This window comes from Corvus brachyrhynchos, unplaced genomic scaffold (assembly GCF_000691975.1).
Source record: "Corvus brachyrhynchos isolate BGI_N302 unplaced genomic scaffold, ASM69197v1 scaffold23, whole genome shotgun sequence".
In the NCBI taxonomy this organism is placed as follows: domain Eukaryota; kingdom Metazoa; phylum Chordata; class Aves; order Passeriformes; family Corvidae; genus Corvus; species Corvus brachyrhynchos.
The window spans coordinates 486,172-507,058 of record NW_008238983.1 but is presented as its reverse complement, the minus strand read 5'-3'; positions in this window follow the sequence as shown (position 1 = coordinate 507,058).

Genomic DNA, 20,887 nt, shown 5'->3' with positions numbered 1-20,887 from the left:
CTCTTTAAAACTGAATCTTGCAGCTACAAATGCAAATCAATGCCATAACAGTAGTATAATCTGCGGGTTAGGCTGATCCAGAGTGTTTTACTGTTGGGGTGGAGGTAGATGTTATAAATCAATAAATATGTAGGACTATGCATTCCAATTACTAAAAAAGTCAATTCCATTCCTACTGCAGCAGTTATTACCAAATGTGGGAATATACATACTAATTATCAAATGTTTGGAGTTTTCTTGGTCCAAATATATGGCATTTGTGCCTGACAGGTGCAGTGATACATGATTCCCATATGAAAATAAGAATGTATTAGACACCAGCTGCATGTATCTTAAAATGGCAGATAAAATATAATTGAAAGATAGTTTTAAGTGGAATGAAATGAGTGAAATACTAGCAATAGACTTTGTTTCCCTCACTCTAGATCATGCTTCTTAACCACATTTGCAAATATAGACTATTTAGCATCGGTGCTCATCTGAGTCAAAGGTGTCCAACTGAAGTAAGGCCCAGATCCAAAAAAACGGATATGAATGTCTCACTCCACTCATTCCAAGAGTCTAAGCTCGAAAACTGTGTTTCTCTATGAAGTGTGAGTTGTACCCCTGTGTGTTGGACCCTGCCCCAATGTGCCGAAAAGCTACAATTCTCCTTAATTTTACAGATATATTTGATGTTGCAGACCCATGCCAGAGTGAGTAGAGGATGCTCATACCAAAGATCAAAAACATGGCTGCATGTGCATAAATTTAGGTAGCTAACCTTGACATTTTGGCCTAGGTTTTTGCCAAAGTTAATTTACACAATAAGACAGCATTCCCATTTAACTAGATCAACTTAATGCTTATGTTAATATCATGCATTTAAGTGTTATTTGCTACAACACTTTCCATGTCAAGTATTAGCCATGAATAAGATTTATTAGTAGGTAGTAAACAATTCCAATCACTGGCTTCATTAAAGAAAAAATTATATTTCCAGTGTGGAGGATAATTTCAAGGACACAGCTAAAAGAGATTGGAATCTGGAAGTCTCAATTTAGTCTACATTTCCACACTGCCCCAGATACTTCTTTGCGTAGTAAGAGATGAAATGTTGTCCCAGTGTCTGAGTACTTCAGCACTGGAGGGTTTGATCTGGCCAGTCAGCTGAAGCACAAGTCACCAAACAGATCAAAGGTGAAGCTGGTCTTTTGATCTGTGGACTAAGTTGTCCAACTGTGTATGTATAGAGACAACAGATGCAGTGAAAGCAGGGAGCAAACTTTCCTCTTGTGCTAAGGCATGTTAATATCCCAGGAAGCAGTAGAAGAAAGAAAACCTGCTTTGCTGCTAGGAGTTCTCTGTCTTACTGTGCCGAGCTCAGATTTCAGATGAGAAAGAAGAAAGATAAAAGCAGATGGTGATCTGATCCAGACCAGGATTTTAGAGAGGTCATATCTCCTTAGAGTTGCCATGGTACCTATTAAGTAAGGACACATCTGAAATGTGGTAATGAAATGCAACAAATTTCTTGAGGACCAGTAAGCTCATGGGAACTCTTTTTCTGGTTGCAGGTTTATTACATTTTGGATATTTCTACTGTTTATAAGACCTCACCAAACAGTCTGCTCAAACAGTTTTCAATGCGACAATTCTCTTCTTTTCTCTATCTCTGCTTTTTCTGATTGCTGGCTTTTCTTTGCATCCAGTGTTTATTGTTGGTTCAGCTTGGATGTCTGAAACTTGTAAAGCAAAACAGTCAGTGGTGGACGACGTGAGCAGCAAATATCCTTGTTCCCATGTGAGTAGGGGCAAAAGTGTATTCACATAAAACCTTCCCACAAATAAATCTCTCTTCTCTTCATAAAGTTAACTTTGAAATAGATAGTCAAATGTAGAGCTTTAAAACTGTGCACATTTATAGAACACTCTATTGTCTGGTATTGGGGCTGTCCCAGTTTTAGGACTTGGGAGTCTCCTGGGTTGGGTTAAGAATTCTCAGAATAGTGAATCTGAATTTATCTTGGTTGTGCTGTCTACCCACACTTTAAAATCTTACCACTTCTCTCAGGCAAAATCAGAGGTGATTTGCTCTATAATATTCTTTTGGGAGAGGGATGAGAGAAAGCTCACACATTCTGAAAGAATCTGAGCTAAGATGATTAGCATGTGAGACAAAAAGGATGCCTGTGAGTTTTTCCTCTAGTTACGTATTCCTCCTCACAAAAATGGAGTGCACACTATAGAGATTTATTTGCTTTTGTATTATTAGTTTCACTTGTGTGTGCAACCATATCCCTATGGGTAGCTTCAGTAAATATTCTTTAGTTTTTCTACACCTCTGCAATTATTTAATCTGAAAGCACTGGATTTACTCAATTTATGCTAAAGTATGTCAGCTCAGGATTTGGCCTGTACTACCTTGTGCTGCTTAAGGAGGCTAGATTAATTAAATTGAAACATTATATAGTCCATTAAACTATTTCAAAGATATGAAAACTTGAAGCTTCACTTTGTCTTTCTAGATAAAAACAGAATCTTAGATTATGCCTGTAACAAAATAAAAAGGCAACAAAAAAAGTAACTCTAGTTGGTTAAGCATATATTATGCCAATTAAAGGCTGCTACCTTGAAAATTACATTCAGTTCTGAATTATGCACTCCAAATATACGGAAGCAGAGGCCCTGCTTCTCTTTTTACATTTTCATGGCCATAGTAACTCAGGGAAAGAATCCAGGCATACAGGTGATGTAACTGACAATGGTAGGTACTAGACATGTTTTGTGAAGAAGAAAGAGGGTGAGGATGTTTTGGAGAAGCTCTCTTTTTCCTTTCTTGTTGAGATAAAGGAGAGGGAGGTAATAAAGCCCTCCAGGTTATGAGTCTCAGCCACAAAGGCAGAAGTAAAAGGAAAAGCCTCTGAGAAATACATGAACCTTTCATGCTTGAATCTGTATATTGCCCTACCTAAATTTCTTTCATTTGGACCTGGTGGTTTTGATGGACAGGGAATTACATGGAATGAATGAATGAATCATGAAAAACTAGAATTGCCTGGAATATAGATGCTGATATAAATTTACAATCAGATTATTTCAAGGGTTTTAAGGAAGGATGGTTCTTGGCAGGTATTTAGAGGCTATCAGAGGGAAAGTCATCCTATGTTTGTCATACTTCTCATACTTTTTGCCCTAAAAGTTCTCTACCAGCCTTTGTTGGAGACTTGGTGGTGGGACTAAGTGGGTTTGCAGTCAAAATCCCAGGGGTATCACCTGATCATTTGTGACTCTAATATAGATCCCTGTACTGGGAAAGATAGGGGATTTTACAGATCTTTGGTTTTATTTATTTTGAACTTGATGGAAACCTTGATGAAGCGTGTAGGAAGTACTCCTTGATTTTAGTGCCTCTAGTTGTTTCAGTTCTGTGGAACTAACCCAGCAGAATTTAAAATGCTTTCAGAAAAGAACATATAGAACAAAGAAAGAGACAGACACCTTCTGTTGATTCAATATATATTGAATATTTTATATTTTATATTCATGACTTCTGTCCACATATGCTGGGACATATTTGTTCAGTCACTTGTAGAGCAGCTCTACCTTGGAGTTGCTCTTTGCAGGTCCTTCCAACTTCCATCACTCTGCCTGTTTCCTGCTCTGTGTCAGAACTGTATGGTCTTTTTTTTGGACAACTGTATATTTTTTACTCTTTTGGGGAAGATCAGAGCACTTGTCTCAAACACAATGGGAAAGGAAGGCTTCTTTAACTGTCCTATCTCTTCTTTCCTTACCTCTCTGCTTAGGGACACCAAAATTTGTCCCTAGACTACACAAGGTTGTTTGCTTGTGCCTTGTTGCCCTCCACCAGCCCCTCTGGAGTCACATAGTGGTGGGGAACATCTTTCCACAAAGATGTTTAGCTGTATGAATGCCTCTCACTTTCTGGGTGGGTTCAGTGCTGGTGAAAATGCCTTTTCCCACCCTTACTGAATTTTGTAATGAGAAAAAAAATTGACCTGCTTATGATGAATACCCATTTCTTAAAATGGAGAAATCTCAAGAACAATTTATTAGAATCAATTGTTTTACTGAATAGTGCAAATGATACCTTGTATCCAAATTAAAAGCAATTGTTATAGTTGGATTTCTCATTTAAAATTTTATAACAAAAACAAACTGGGAGGTCTGTGGATCCCAGGTTTTGATGTGATAGCTACAGCAACAGATGAACGATATATTATGAGTTTTACTTCTTTAAGAGTGGGATGTGCTTGAACCCCATGTCAGTTCTCCTTGACTAGCCATGGGCTTTGCTGTACCAGGTGCTTTCAGGCTTGTAAGTTACTGGGTTTAGCCAAGGTAGAAAAAATGATTGTATATAAATTTGGTTATAGAATTTTGTACGATGTTTCTGACATAGCCTATAAAAGATGCTGTCATTTCAGAGAGTTAAATTTTGTGGTCAATGTAGTCCATATTAAAAAGCGATTAATAAGGAGCTTTTCAACTGAGGCTTTATCAAAGAGCAATTTTATTGGGGCACTCTGACAGTGACTTTAAAGGGAAGCATGTTTTCAGTGAACATTTGGATAGATGTTTAGTGCTTGGAAATCAGATGTACCAAATGCTCTTGGTAAAATTTGCCCGTGTCTTAAAATATGAAGTAATAAATGAAAAGTACTCATATGAACCCGTCCAGAGCAATTGGACCAAGGGTCTACATTGAAGAGGATAAATTTTGACTCTGCCAAATGCAATGTTTGCAACTGAGGGAAAAGACACTGCTCAAATGTGGGATTTGGTAATGTTATCCTGGTCTTTGCTATGGTTGAATGTCTTGAGGGACATGATGAGATGAATACGAAAACCCCTACAACATGAGAGGTCAGTGAGAAGTTATTCCAAAACAGGCCAGTAAGGATACATAATGGAAAAACTAAGTATGCCTTTTGATAGTGAGAATAATAGTTTGTGTTGGGAAAAAAAAATAGTCTAGAAAGATTTTGATTCTCCATCCCTTAGATATTCTAAATCTGTCTAGAAGAGAGGCTGTTATTCAAGAAGGAATTTTGGCACTGGCAAGTTGCAGAAACAACTACATAGGGCTTTGTTGCAGAGCATGTCAGTCAAATCATCTATAGTGCTGTCTTTTGTTCTCCAAATCTATTCAAGCCGAAGTCTTAACTCTCTTAAGGATTTTTAAAAAAATATTTGTGTCTGGAAGTCATAAAAAACCAAATCAAGTAAAAGCAGTAATTCTACAGAAGCATTAGTCAAGGATTTATAAATTCACTGGTATTCCAAATTGGAATGAAATCTGTAAGACTGGTCTGGTTCAAGTGTAATGATCAGCTGTTTGCTTTGCTTTGTTTTGTTTTACAGCTTTTAAATAAAGCAAATTCAGACTAAACCATCTCATTCTTCAGGTGGCAGAGCAGTCATTATGGCTTTATTAGAGTTATTTTAAAAAGTTTTTCCCAAAATAAATTTTCAACAAAGCCAATCTGATTTTATTTTTACACAGTCTTTGAGATGGTACATTGCCAGGACTCATATATCTGTCAGGGATACATCCACAACTCTTGAGTCTTGCTCCACAACTTTTTACTTTCTTAAGGAAAAGATGTAACACTAGCATTCTGTTTAGGTGCAATTGAACCATATTTTCATTTTGTTCTCAGTTTGTAACTGCATTACTACTTTTAGTGTTGACTTACGTTCTCATAGTTTGTTCTCATGTATAAGATGTATAATGGTCTGGATTTGACAATTAAGGTACCAAATTTCTTTGAAAGACAGAATCAGTGAGTCAAGCAGAACCTATATGTTGTTTGGATCAAGTTGCAAGTAGGACTCTACAGGATGAAAACAATGAGCCATGGAACAATTCCTTCCATTCATTACACAACTTCATGTTAATGAAAACCCAATAACATTAATAGATTTCCCCGTAGCTTACACCTGCGTAAATTGAAGGAAATATGATCCCACATACTCTTTAGGAAAAGAATGAAAATCAAATCTATCTATCTCCACTATGGAGCTGTAATGAAGGTACCACAAGCTGAATTTTCCATCTGTATCTAATCTCTTGTGTCACCTGCACACTACTGCACTTATGGCCATACTGCAGAACCATTGGTTCACCAAAGTGATTTATGTGCCTGAAGGTGTGTAGCATAGCTCCAGAAAGTGTTGTAAGGACCAGGCAGCCTGTGCTTTATTCCCTGGTATACTCTTTAAGATGTTCTGGAAGGACAAAAGAACATCAATGCCATAAAACCAAAAAACCCAACAACTTTTTAGACTCTTCAGAAAAGTCCAAAGGACTGAATATTCTTGGCACTGTCATGCTTGAACCTACAAATTTAAACTGAAAAATGTTTAGATTGGACATAAGAAAGAAATGTTTTACTATGAAGGTGGTGAGGCACTGGCATGCGTTGTCCAGAGATATTGTGCATACCCAGTTAATGGAACTGTCATGGTCAAGTTGAACAGGACTTTGAGTAACCTGATCTAGTGAAAAGTGTTTCAGCAATACCAGGGGTGGGTGGACTTAGATGATCTTTAAAGGTTGCTCCAAAACCATTCTTTGATTGTGATTTATGATTATAAAAGCATTTTCCATCTCTGTTGGTATTAACATTTGTAAAAAAACTTCAGAATGTACAAAAAAGACTTTCTTCTCAATGGTATTGAATCACATCATCTCAGTAGTGGTTTTGTTCCTGAAATGTGAAAATAGTGGATAGACGACTCTAATTTGACCCTATTTCATTTTCAAGGTAACAAAAATAAGTAAGAGGAGAAGTTCTTGATTAAAAGGGCTATTTTTTACCTTGACCTCACTGGAAGAAAGTTTTCCCTTTGGGAGTGGAAGAAGTGAGCTGATGTACAAATAGTGAAGGGTTGGGATTGCTGGTTACCATCAGTTGGAAGTTTTAATCTGCCATGTGATGTGTATTTGCTACAAAGCTTTGGGCAGCTGTTTGGAAAGCTGCCCCACAGAAAAGGATCTGGGGGTGTTGTTTGACAGATGGCTAAATATGAGCCAGCAGTGTGCCCAGGTGGCCAAGAAGGCCAATGTATCACCAACAGTGTGGCCAGCAGGACCAGGGTAGGGATTGTCCCCTGTACTTGGCACTGGTGAGGCCTTACCTGGAATCCTGTGTCCAATTCTGGGCCCCTCACAGCAAGAAGGACATGGAGGTGCTGGAGTGTGTCCAGAGAAGGACACACTCCAGCTGGTGAAGGGTCTAGAGCACAAGTCTGATGAGAAACATCTGAGAGAGCTCGTGTTGTTTAGCCTGAAGGAAAGGAGACTCAGGGGGGACCTTATCGCTCTCGACAGCTGCCTGAAAGGAGGGTGTAGCCAGGTGGGTGTAAGTCTCTTCTTCCAAGCAACAAGTGATAGGATGAGAGGAAGCAGACTTAAGTTGTGCCAGGGGAGGTTTAGATTGGATATTAGGAAAAATTTCTTCACAGAAAGGGTGGCCAGGCATTGGAACTGGCTGCCCAGGGAAGTGGTGGAATCCCCATCCCTGAAGGTATTTGCAAGATGTGTAGATATGTCACCTGGGGACATGGTTTAGTGGAGGGCTTGGCAGTGATGGGTTAATGGTTGGACTCAGTGACTGAAAGATGTTTTTCAATCTTTAAAATTCTATTATTCTGGTTTTTAATACAATCAAAATAGGTTGGGAGAAAAACAAGATCATACAGAGCTTATAACAAAATCCTACTTGTGGAGATTTTGAAAGTCTTGCAAATAGCACCAAATTCTGTGGCCCTAGAGCCTCAGCATTTACTAGTTTGGCTCTCTTGTTTTATACAGCTTAAATTAGGTTGGGATCTCACACAGGAAGTGTCATATGTATGGGATTTCATTTGTTAGTAAATGTCATTTTTTACAAATTTTTTTTTAATCAAATTTAATTTTTATAATAAACTATTAATTGGAACTCTATTAAATTATTTCCTTTTCTCCTGCATAAGAATTTTGGGGACTAGAAGTACCAGAGGGTTATTTGGAAGTAGGTGCATGACATGTGGGACTTTTTTTGTTAGGCTCTGAACTGAACAGTTATTGTGCAGAAGCTGCACAAAAAATCACAGGCATTAACTGCTGTCTAGACAAGAGCTGATGGCCTGCTGTATTTTTAGTCTCTCTATGGTATTTTTGCTACCAAAACAAAATAACATATCTTGGTTTTAATTAGAGGCTGAAAGTTCATCATAGCCTCCAAAAGGGCCTGACCTTTTGTCATGGCTCTAATGTACATGGCTCTAATTTTCTTTCCATCTTGCTACTTTTGTTAGTGCTTCTGTGTTAAGATGGTGGGTTTTCATTGTGATACAAAATCTCACTTGTAAGTGATACTCCAGAGCCTGTGGCTGACCCTATGGCATCAGAGCTTATTAGAACACCATGTGCAGCTTAATTAAAACATGGGGGAGAAAAAAAGTTCTCACCCTGAAGTATATTGTGCAAGGCTGCTCATGTTTCTGGAGATGTGCTAAATTCATTGCTACAGGTGCACACAGGACTGCAAAATACTTTCAGTGACCAATCTGAACAGGTGTGTCTCCTGGTGAGTGCTCTCCCTCAGAAAGAGAGACCACAATAGAGAGGAAGCACTCAGCTTTGTATAAATATGGCAAGCTGCACAGCCTCTCAGGGCTCTCAGGATTTAGCCCCTTGTGCTCAAGGCTAGCTCTGATGCAGGGTGGCTGTGTTACTGTGGAGAAGTGTGTGAGAACAGGCTGGGAGGTGCCTTTCCCCGAGCCCCTCTTTTACTCAGGGGTTTTGGTTTTGCTCAGCCTCTTGCCCCTGATCCTTGGCTGGACTACTTTGCAGCTGCGCCTGTGGCTGTTCATGGACTTTGCTGATCCTGACCTGATCTGACTTATTGCCTTCCTGGCCTGACCTCAGGCCTGCTGCATCCCTGTGGGCTTGCTCAGTGATCTGGATTCTTGGCTGAGCCTGCTTAGTGTCGCTGGTCAGAGCACCCCTGCTCTCTGTGTTCAGCATCCCGCAGTACTGCAGTCCTTGTCGATGAGGATGCTGCCCATGCCTGCCTTGTGTCATCCTCAGCCCCTGGCTTGCTTCTCTGTAAAGAACAGCCCACACTTGTGGGTCCCTGAAGGAATTAATTGTGATCATGCTGGCTTACTGCTGTTGCTCCACTTGTTAGTGATTCCACATCCAGCCAGAAGGAAGCTTTTTGTCCTGCTATAGCTCTGGTCTCTTCTTTTTTCAAATTGTTTCTGAGAACAAGAAGACAGAGTGAATATGGATTCTGACCACATGTCTTCTTACGCAGGGACTAAGACATGGCTGTGTGCATTAGACAACGCTCATCCTATTCCTGATTAAATATTCATATTAGTAATTACTTGTTCACATTACAATACCTCCTGCCTCTCCCAGAGAAGAGTAATGCTTCATTCTGCTAGGCAGTAAACAAATAAAAGCAACCTAGGGGGAATAAATACACATCAGTGAGGACAGGCAGGATACAAGGAAATAAATAGAGCTGATCAGGGAACAAAATCTTCTGCTTTAGAAGAAAACAAAACCAAACCAGGATTTTGTTAAAAACAAAAACATTCCAGTGTTGTCAGAAAATGGTTACAATTTATTAATTTATTTATTGGTGTAGGAAAATTATTTGAGTGCTCCTGGCTGTAAACCTGCTGCTGAGCCTTTTGGAAGGCATTTCTGTCACTGCAGTAGTTAGCTGCCTGGTTCTCCAAGGTTCATTGTTGCCCCTATTTCTCAGTTCTTGGGCTGCCCGCCAATGCAGGATGCTGTGTGACCCTGGGAGATGTACAGCCCCTCTTCTGCCTGCTGGGGAGCTCAAGGTGGCAAACTAGCATTTGCTGTAGTAAAACTGATAAATTTTGTTTAGCTGCAGTAAGTCTATTACACAAGACTTTAGGGGAATTTGATGGTAGAGGCAAAGAGATGATAAGTGTCAAGGACCCAGACTATCCCGCGCTCCATGTTCCTCAAGAAGCCAAAGAAAGCCAAAGAAAGAGGACAGAAGGATCTTCCCCAATTGATGTGTGTATCTGCATCCCACCTGCAAATGGAATTAGGGCTCCATTTGTGAGACACAGGTGACTACCAGCCTTCAGTGGGCATGATGGACATGCATGGTGACCCCACCACTGCATACGGGAACTGCCACCACCAGTCGGTGGAGCTGAGAACAACATTATGATAGAGCTGTCCTAGGTGGTCTATGTGAAGCTGAAAAAAACTCACTGTGATCCTGCTGCTGTTTCTATATCTATGCTTTTTTATTTCTCCCAGGATAAAAATGCCCAAGAATATGAATCATTGCTAATCTAATGTAGTAACTAAAAATAGTTCAGCTTTTACTGAGATACCTGCTCGTGGGGGATACCTAGTCCTGATATTTTGAAGAACAAAAACTTACTCATCACTGACCATGGAATAGAGTAACTTATGAGGCTACATTGTGAAGAACTGATGATATATCATGAATGTATTTATAATGATTTATCTTGCTCACCTGTCCAATGAAAATGTGAGGCTTCATAAACAAGATGGAAGTGAAGCCACCTGTAAGGAAATGCATTAGAGACCCTGAATTTTTCCAGATCCCACTAAGAGGTGCTGAATCCACAGAGGAAACAAGATTCTGTTCAAAAACTGCACAATGTATGCTGAAACTCAACTAAACTTCTTGAGAAGTTACTTATGCTCAAAGCTTGAGGAAAGCCATGAGTGCATCTTTCTCTCCTGTTTAATCTGTTGTAGGCAATTTAGTTTTCAGGTATGTTGGTTTTTTTTTTTACAAAAGATTTTCCATGTCTCACGGCTGACTTCCTTCTCATTATGTGTGTAGCTGAGAGCTCAAAATGATTTCAAAAGATCTTTTGACGTAAATTGCAGGACTCCACTGAAGTCAATGGAGTGCTAGCCATCACACAGGCCAAACATTCTTCCAGCAACACTTCCTGTTGTTATCATTTGTTTCTATGATGTGTGAATACTGAAAAGAATAGTAATGTGAATAATCTGTATCTACTGTAGGTTCCTTTTTTTTTATAGTCATATTCATACAACAATATAATGTTGTTGTATAAGACTTATTTAGAATGGGAGGGATTCTGTCATAAAAATTGCCTTTTAAACTATTTCTGTTCTCTACAGTTTCTCCACAGGATTGAGAAATTAACCAACTGTGAAATCACATATTTACAAAAATAGATCAGAGTTTTTGGCCTGATGATACAATAAATCTAGCTGAGGGCTTACAGATATCAGTTAAAAATGTCCCAAACATCTCAACCATATGACCCAAAATACTGACTTGGTGTTAATTCAAATTATTAAGTAAAATTAGGGTTTTTTTCTTTAGGATGAATATGTTGTATAGATTTGTATCAGGCCAAGTACAGCCTCCCTTTCCATAAGTTTCATAAATCTAGACTAAAAATAGAAAGTTGTCCTAAGTTGTATCATGTTCTTATTCTTTCAACAGAATTGCATTCATATTTGATCTAGATCTAATGCCTAGTGTACTTCGTCACTAATAAGTTAGGGTTGAAAACAAGGCAGAAACTTTCTAGTGGCATTTTCCTTCTGATGTTTTAACTCAAACCTTACAGGCAAGGAAGGTTTCACTTGAACCCAGATCTGAACCACATTTTTTCTTCAAAATGCAGAAAGATCAGATTGATGTGGAAAATCAGAACGATTGCATTGTTTGCTTGCTTTCTGACTGCTAAATGTAGGGATCTTTAAATGCAGTGATTGTAAAGGCTAGATTGCTGGAGACTGAAAAGGACATAATATATTGTGTTGCTCTGATTTGGGAGGACTGGTGAAAAAAGTACAAGACCATTTTTAGGTGAGTCTAGATGAAAACAAACAAGCCTTGGTATAGGACCAATAGAAATTTGAGTGCTTAATTGCTAGGGTTTTTCTGGGAACACCTTCAAAATCTTTAATTTTTTAGAAGGGATAGAATGGATTGGAGTCTTCAGAGAACCAAACTTTACAATAGATTAGAACTGCCTGGAAATTCAGTTTTTCCTTCCAGTAGAAAAATGTGATACAACAATAATAAGATTTATTAGAATAATCGGTGGTGGGAACATTTTGAAGTGTTTCTCTGCCAAACTCTTGAAGTTACTTAGTTTTAATGATACCTAAAGTACACTGACAGATGAGAATTACCTACAAAGCGCACTTGTGTTTACATCTTGCTTCTAAAATGGATTTTATTGGCAAAGAACAAATGACAGATCACCTTGCAAAACAGCTTAGAGCTTAGATTGCTGTTGTGTTAATGCATGGGTGATGTTCAGTTTCTTACTCGCTGAGAACTGATTCAAGCCCAATTTCCTCCAAGAATCATGAGAAGTGGGAAAGCCAAGTTTTGGAGTAAGGGCACTGTCTAATCCAGTTAACCTGGAGCTCTTTTGCTCAGAGATCTTCCTCAGAGGAGGAGGAGGAGAAGGAGAAGGAAAGACAATTCTGAGGCTAAACAGTGGTGAAAACATCCTTACAGGAAGGAGAAATTTTGGGCTCTGCACTTCTTCAAGCTAATCTCAACCTCAAATCTAAGGTCTCTCCCTTACAAATTCCTTAGCAGTGCCTACCACTGGATCCTTGGCAGGTGTGTACTTTCTCTTGTATGTAAGGAAGGGTGCTCTCCATCCACAGGAGCCAGAAAGCAATCCCAAAAGTCTTTCATTAAGACTGTCCTAATTATTTGGCTGGAGTGGTCCTTCTACAACTTTCTCCAGGACAACCAGGAAAATCCAGGCAGCAATTTCCTACTCCCTACTTCACTTGAAACTAGCTTACTCTCTCACAAATTGAACTTGTACAGAAGGGAGCACTCTGTTTTTCCACACCTCTGCATGATCTAATTCCAAATCCCTATCTGTTCAGGTAGAAAAGTTCTCAAAGACCAGTGAGATGTGTTGCTGTTTGTTTGGTGGTTTTTTTTGTTCTCCAGACAGCCTGAATGAATCTTCTACTGTTTCTTTCACTTATTGACAATTTATGCCTCTACTTTAAAAACTGTCTCTGTGATGATGGATAACTTAGCATAATTTTTTTTTTTCATTGGCATCCCTCTCCCTTTTGCAAGTTTTGGTCAATTGAATCTTAAGGCCTACTCTGTACCATAATTTTCATGCTTGAAATCAATCTACAAAATCTTATGTGCAATTCAGTACTTATAAGGGACTGACACTGCTGCTGTAATATCAGTCAGGTGATAATGCCTGAGCATTTTGGATAGTTATGGTTTTTCAGGAAGTGCAGGCTGAGTAGATTTTTTCCTTTCTCTTTTCTATTTAATTTTTTTCCTGTTTTGCAGGCAAGTATAATAGGACATTATCCAAGCAGGTAGCATACCAGAAATGGCCATGACTCCAGCTCCTTGACATGTCAATTGCAAATGATCCTTTTTATTATTAGTTCTATATGCAGTTCATCACTGTCCTCCAGCCTATCCTAATTTATTTGTGCTTACCTTTTCCTACTATACTTCTACATGGGAACTGGCCTATTAAATCTGCAGTCTTAATATGTGTTTGGTGCTGGGTTGTTCAAGAAATCTCCCTACTGTCTGTCATCTGATTAATACGTTCTGTCTTTGTGTGGAGTTTTACTTGGCTTGTGTTGTTTCTCATACACATGCACACCCTGTGGCATCTCTCTTTTCTGATTCCCGATGGAGCTGCATCTCAGAAAAACCTTGAGTCAGGTACTAAAGTTCTGTTTGTATTAATGAGGACAAAGCACACAGATGGTAGTGGAGCCTACAGGAGTGGTATATTAGTGCTGTTGGCAGCCTTGCATATCTGCAAGTCAGGTGGTCTCTTTTCTGTCTCACCCTCTCAGAGGTTTTTTTTGTGACCTCTTTCAAATACGTTGCCTTTGTAGAGCTTTCTCTGTAAAACAAGTGGGAATATTTACCTGCCCATCGTAGGAGGTGAGTGTGGGAAGGGAAGAGTAGAAATACAAGGTCAAATAAGCTTTGCTACTAATGTGGCAATATCTGGAAATCCCTGTCAAGCCTGAAACCTCATGCTGTAAGGTGTTATGCAAACATTCGGTGGGAGACAGTAAGAAGCCTCAAGTCAAAGTAAGGAAAACAAAAATGGAGATCATAAAGAGGCAGGAAGATTTGAAGGTGATGCTGTTGCATTAGGAGGTGTTAGTGAGTTGGGAAATGTTATTTATCCCTTAAGATTATTAGTAGACAATGGTATAATGCAAGGGATGGGGTTTTTTCCAAAATAATTTGGTTTAAAATATACAAAATAAAAATGACTTTAACTTTTTTGGAGAATAATCTATACATTCTCTTTTACTAGTAACATGGTTCACCACAAAATTTTCATTCCTCTCCAAGTAAAAATTGCTAAAGCCCTAATCATTGTTTCTTATCTGAATTACCATATCTTTGTATGAAAATACTTGCAAGTTATTACTGAGTAGTTAGAACGGTAGTTAGAATAGGCTGAGTTTTTGCCTGGTTTTCTGATGAGTTCCGTGCTTTTGTTGTTATAGTGATTATAGGCTGCCTTAATTCAGATTTTGCTATCTGCCAATATGTCCCATTTAATTAAAAAATATGCAATTAATGACTAATGAGCTCTTGACTGCATGAGCTTAGAGACATTGAAACAGGAGATTTCTCTACTGGGAAAATATTATATTCTCAACATATGGACTGAGCTGTGGATTTTGTGATCCTGAAAACAGACTATCTCAAAGGTTAAAAAAATGTAAATATTAAGATGCTTGAGGCTGATTTCAAGTGATGTACTTGACATGCAAAGAGGTCTATGTTTTGTCAGTCACCTAAAGCACAGGTGATAATGCCACTACAGGTGTCTCTCTCCCAGCACAGCTTATCATTCATTTTAGCAAATTCAGTAGAAATGCATCCTACTTTTACCAAGTCAGGAGCTCAGAAACCACTTCCATAAATTAGTGTCTAAAGGGTCGAGCCACAGTTTTGCTGCCTGCAGCACACACTTTGGATGCTATAATAGACACACTAGAAATATCACATGAAATCGTGAAAGCTTTGTCAGTGTGTCTGATGCTGAAAGATAAAAGTTCCTCATTATACTATGGAAACTTCAGCATTTTAACGCTTCCTGACCTGTTTTGGTATGTAATGCTCTTCCATATGCTGCTGTCTTCCCATACTGCAGACACAGCTGGAGGAGGAAGGGCGTGTTTTGAGTGTCATCTCCTTGTGGGGCAAGGCTTGGACAGGACAATGCTGTGGTCAGCAGAGCTCAGAATGTTGCCTATGTCCCACAGCTGAGTCAGAGCTGTGGACAGACCAAGCTGACGTGGAGCCTGTGGCTTTGCAGTGAGAGTGGAATCTCAGTGTGGGAAAATATTTCTTCTCCCAGTTTTGCATTTGTGGCCTGCTGGAGGGGGGAGGAGTGTATTAGAAATTTGTGTATGGCAGTGTTAATAAAGAAACCTTCCTTTTTTAACCTTAAAAAAAGGCATGGCTATATCATGGAGTGTGTCTCAGCCTTTTCAGTAAGGTTTTAGATTAATTTTGTTCTTAAGCAATGCACAGGCTTCTTTATAGGCACCCTGAGCAGTTTATAAATTTCTGCTGTCCCTAGGTAGCAGGATTAAAGAGGTCTGAAATCACAGGTAGAACGCAAGTGAGCAGTTTCTGTGAAACACCTCAAATACTCTACAGTGTTAAAAATAAGGGGATTTGATATATATGGGGTTCTAATATTCTTCATAGAAACAGCCAGACCATTACAGATTTTATAAGGAATATTTTCATGTACTTATGAACCCTGTAGGAACTTGCCTGATACTTCCTGTACTATGGTGACCCTATAAACATAATGTTTATGCACAAAAGGCTGTAAAAACAGACATACTGATACATTTTGTCTTATTTCAGACAATGTAACTAATCTAAAGGAATGCCTTTGGGTTGGGCTAGCAAGTTTAATCTATAGATAAGAATTTTGAAAATTGATATGCTATTGTTGGAAACTGTATTTGCTTTGTGACATGATAGAAATATGTCAAAATGAGAAATACTACACAGAAAAAAATATATTAGTGTCTAGGAGAGAAAAATGTAATACATGTCTCTGATTTATTTGCCTGCAGGATGATTACTGGAAATGTGAGCCAGGTAAACATGTATCTGCAATAGTCTGTAGTTTGAACCCTCATCTATTTTTCTCCCACCAGAAACTGTATCTTTAAAATAAACCTTGTATGATTAAATTCTGTTTCTGTTTCAGGCTAAAGTGATGTACCTGATATCCACTGATAGCGGATGTGTTCCTGCACACCTGATGTCTTCATGGACTCCATGAGGTGTATCTGTAGGTGTCTGTCTATGCTCCTGAATATGGCCTAATCACAGACCACTTCAGTGTTTTGGGGGCTTAACCTTTCATGTCATCTCTCTGCTGACCTGTCTCTATGGAAGCAACCACAGGATGCCTGCCAAATTCTTAATCTAACAGTAGAGATTCAGTAGAGATATTATCTTTTACAGTATCACATCTGCTTACTACTTCAATCCACTCAGTTTCTTCACCAGCCTTCTAGCCCTGAACACTGGAGTGTCTTTAAACAAAAAACAAACAAACAAACAAACAAAAACTTAATTACCTTTGAACAAGAAGATGACATGCGCCAGACCAACTTGCCAGCATTCATAGATCCCTAAAAGGCAGGATAGCTCTAAAGTCTCTAGACTGCAAGACTTTTGGAATTTTCAAAGTAGTTTTGGAAAAAAAAGTTAAAAAAACAAACAAACAAACAAAAACCCCAAACAAACAAACAAAAAAGAAAAAAAAGAAAAACACCAAAAAAACCAAACTACAAACAAGGCAACTAGCCAAGCAAAAAAAAATCACAAACAAAACCCCAAATAAAAAATACCCTATGCCCTCCTAGCCCCTACAATAACATAAAGAAGCAGAGAAGAAAGCTTAAATAGAGAAATGTGTTTGTTCACAATGATAGTGGTGTCTAGCTGAGCTAAGTTTGTTTTCATTTATCTTTGAGGATAACCAGATTTCAGCAAACAGTGCACAGCTAGTTGTTTTACAAGGGCTTGTGCATGTTGGCAACACCAAAGCACAATTCAGCTCTTTTCTAGGCCTACTTTCTGGCTGTGCTGTGCCTTGTGGTAAGGCACAAGAACTGGAATAAGGCTACAAGGATTGTATTTACAAGACTGAAGCTTCATATAAAATGAAATCCCTTGAGTGTCTAATCCAGTCACTGGAAAGGGACACACAACGCACACGTTGCTTGTTACACCGGAGTTAAATATTTGTTTTCTTTTTGTAAAAGACCTTGTCACTTAACTGACAGTTTTAGCCTTTGCCTGGCTTTGGGGACATGATGCTTCTCCTGTCATTCCCAGATCTGATGAATATTTGGGAGCAGTCTTTATAAAGCTGGCATCTCATATTCTGAGGACAAACTGTTACATTTGCCAATAGTCTTCCTTCTAGTTCCTGCAACCATTTGTACTTAAACAGAACATTTGTACAGTTATTGTTTTAATGCTGATTTTGAGTATCTTTTTCCCCACTCTAAAAGCAGTTTGAGAAGAGGTCTCTTAACCACAGAAGGAATAAAAAGGGTGCTGCTCATACCACCTTGTCTATTGAAATGTATCCTTTTCTTCTAGGAACAGAGTCTTTAATTCTCCTGGCTTTTTTAAGTGTTGATCCATGGTTGTGGTTTGCAGGCAGCAAAATGAAGATGGAAATAAATTAATATTTTATCATAAATCAGGCTCTTTCAGGAGCATTTGAATTCACAATGAATACATAAAACCGAGGTCAGATAGTTTAGCTTTGATAACAAAAGTCAATTTTTGAATGCTAATTAACCCCCCAAGTGTATGGGGTTTTTTTAAATTAAAATCTCTTATCATTTCACTTTGAAGTTCTGTTTTCTATTAAAGAAAAAAAATAAAGGAAACTATGCAGCTTCTTACATTTGTCTGGAAGGGACCAAACAGCTGATTAGAAGAATGAACTCTAAGCATAAAAGAAAAATTTAATGACATCTCATGAACAATTAAAAAGACCATTTGCATTCTTCTAAGTCTATTAAAAAAAAAAAAGGGAGGGGTTACTTTATCACATGCTGTGAAGGGATAGAAAAGGGAACACTAAATGCTTTTCATGGTTCCTCCTGAACCTTCTGATAGCACAACAGGATGCTTATTAGCATGCACATTGCTATGACCTGGTTTACTACAGCTTTGCATTTAAGCAGGTGTTTTAAAACAGGTGTACAAATTTGGATTTTCTTTTTTTCTGCCTCAGAACTCTGATTCAAATATAGACAAGTTGTGCAGCATGTATGTCTCTTCTTTCCATAGGGATTTTCTGGCCTCTTGGATGCAGCAGATGACTTTAGATCTTGCTCAAATGTATAAGCCTTTTGAAAGCTAGCAGAAAAGTGAATCGTCAGTCTCCAAGGGAAATTTGCTTCCTTTTTCAGTGGGTGAATGTGCATTCTGAATGTGCAGGGAATTTGGTGCGTCCCTCAAACCCTCAAATTTATCAAGTATCAGTTGATGCTGTGTTGTAGCCCCAGTAACATCTGTGGCACAACTGAGAATTCCATATTAATTTTGATCTCTCTGACTGTCTCCGTCTGTGACAACAGCGTTATCTGATGTGAAAAGGGTTGGAGGGGAAGTAACAGGCCATGCAAGCCACGTTACAGCTGTAGAGGCCAATGCACAGCTGGGAACATCTATGAGTACCTGAACGGGATATGAATGTGTTGTGCCCATAAATCATAAAACTGAAAAAATACTTAATATTTCTCCACTAATCTCTGAAGTGCCTGTAGGCCTAATTGTTCTGATCTAGAACAGGTGGAGAGACATAAGGGAGCTCAGAGCCTTGGGAAGTTCTGGGAATCTTGTTTTTCCCCTGCATGCTCCCTCTCACACTGTTCACTGACCATCTCTCAGTGGCTCTGATTTGGGAACAGTTTGTTCTGCAGAGTCAGACCTTCCCTGTGAGACCCTGGCCCTCCACTTTTTAGTTACTTACCAAAAAAGCCAACAGAATCAGCTATGGGAAAAACTGCAGAAAGGCCATGTTTAACATTGCATAGAGTGTTGCTTCTGATCAGATACAATTCAAATTCAGGGTGATTTGGGGGGATAAACTTCTTCTTGTTCACTACCTCCAGAACAATTTCTATATATCGCATGGGAAAACCTTTCTTTGCCTTTCTTTGTCTTTCTTTTCCTTCCTTTCTCTGTGTGGTTTGTGTTTTTTCTTTAAATAGAAAAATGATTGTTCAAGCTGACAAGCAACCTGTAATTCTTATGCAAGCATGCAGGGAAGGCACAAGAGCAGCCTTCAAGGGATTAGAGGTGTCGAACTGTGCAACTCTAAATGGTGCTCATCTAATTGATGCTTTACTTAGCAGGGGAGGAGAAAACTCTAGCAAATAGTTAGTGGTTATTTTGCTTTCAGAAAGAACACTGTCACAGACATCTTCCTACAAATGCCACATCAGTTGCTAACAAGTTGTTCTGGGAGAGCTTTCTTGCTGATTTATGTGCTGCCACACAATTCCTTCCCGTCGCTGTGAACATGCTGTATTTCCTTTAATTTATTATGAAAGATTGCCTTGAATGTGGGCAAGAGGGCCAGTTAAGCCGCTCACTTTTAGAGCCAGGGAGCACACAAAATTAATTTCATGTGTTGCATATGAAACAATGGGAAAATAGGTTATTTGCTGCCTCAGTTGTAGAGTTGCTAATAGCTGACTATTATGCATGGAGTGGGGGAGGGCACATTGCCTTTAGTCCACATCACAATTTAAATGTAGTACCAAGCATGTCCCTCTACTTTTACAGAGAAAGAAGGGTGTCTGTAGGCAAGGCATTAAATTGGGAGTCAGGGGACACAGGTTCAGTTCCTGGCTTTCTTTCAGAGCTTTTTTTGATGTTAAGCAAATCATTTTCTGCCTCACTGCAGTGCTCTGAGATAAAACGGCTGCTTGGGAAGGGAGTGGATAATGTATAGGGAGTGGGAGCTGATGAACAGATAGACAGGTTCTCTGTTCTCAGCCTTGTTACTTTTTTTTTAACTTGTGGGGAATCTAGAAGCTGTTGAAAGTTTTGTATTAAGAAAGCTGACACCAGCTGCAGTGCTGGGCAAGAATACCTGTCACGTGCAGATAGAGGTTTTCTTAGAAGACAAGATGTGCATGGGGCTGTTTAGTGTGAACAGCATCTGAGGTGTTTCAGGCCGTTTTAGAATGGTAAGGATAATTCACGTCTGGTTCCAAGGCAGGCAAAGACGGTCCATAATTTTTGGTATAACTAGGTAAACCCACCATGCACCATTGTACCCCTGATTCTCTACTCACCTTTATCACTGCACTTGGGGAGCAGGGCCTTTAATAAAGCACAGGCATGTCTCCCACAGACTAGCAGTGGCAGCACTGGACTTGGTGTTAGGAAACAAGGAGGCAGCAAAGCTTGAGACTTCTATGATTTGGAATGACAATATCTAATTTTATGTCCTGCTTTTTCTTTCCACATGCAATGAGAGCTTTCCTCTTCTTGGGAATTAATGCTTTTATTGGAGAGGAAAGCTAAGGGATCTCTAGCCAAGATATGTAGTCAGTACAACATGTCATTAATAATAAATAACAAGGAAAGCTGTTCCTTGTTTAACCCATTCAATCCACTGGAATGTTCAGGTAAGTTCTTGTGATATAAAAACCATAGATATTCATGAAGCAAGCAAGCTTTTTTTTCCCTCCCTTTATATTGTATGTGCATTTAAATTTATGCTTCTAGTGGCTTTGTTATATGATTTCTTGAAGGAGGATTCC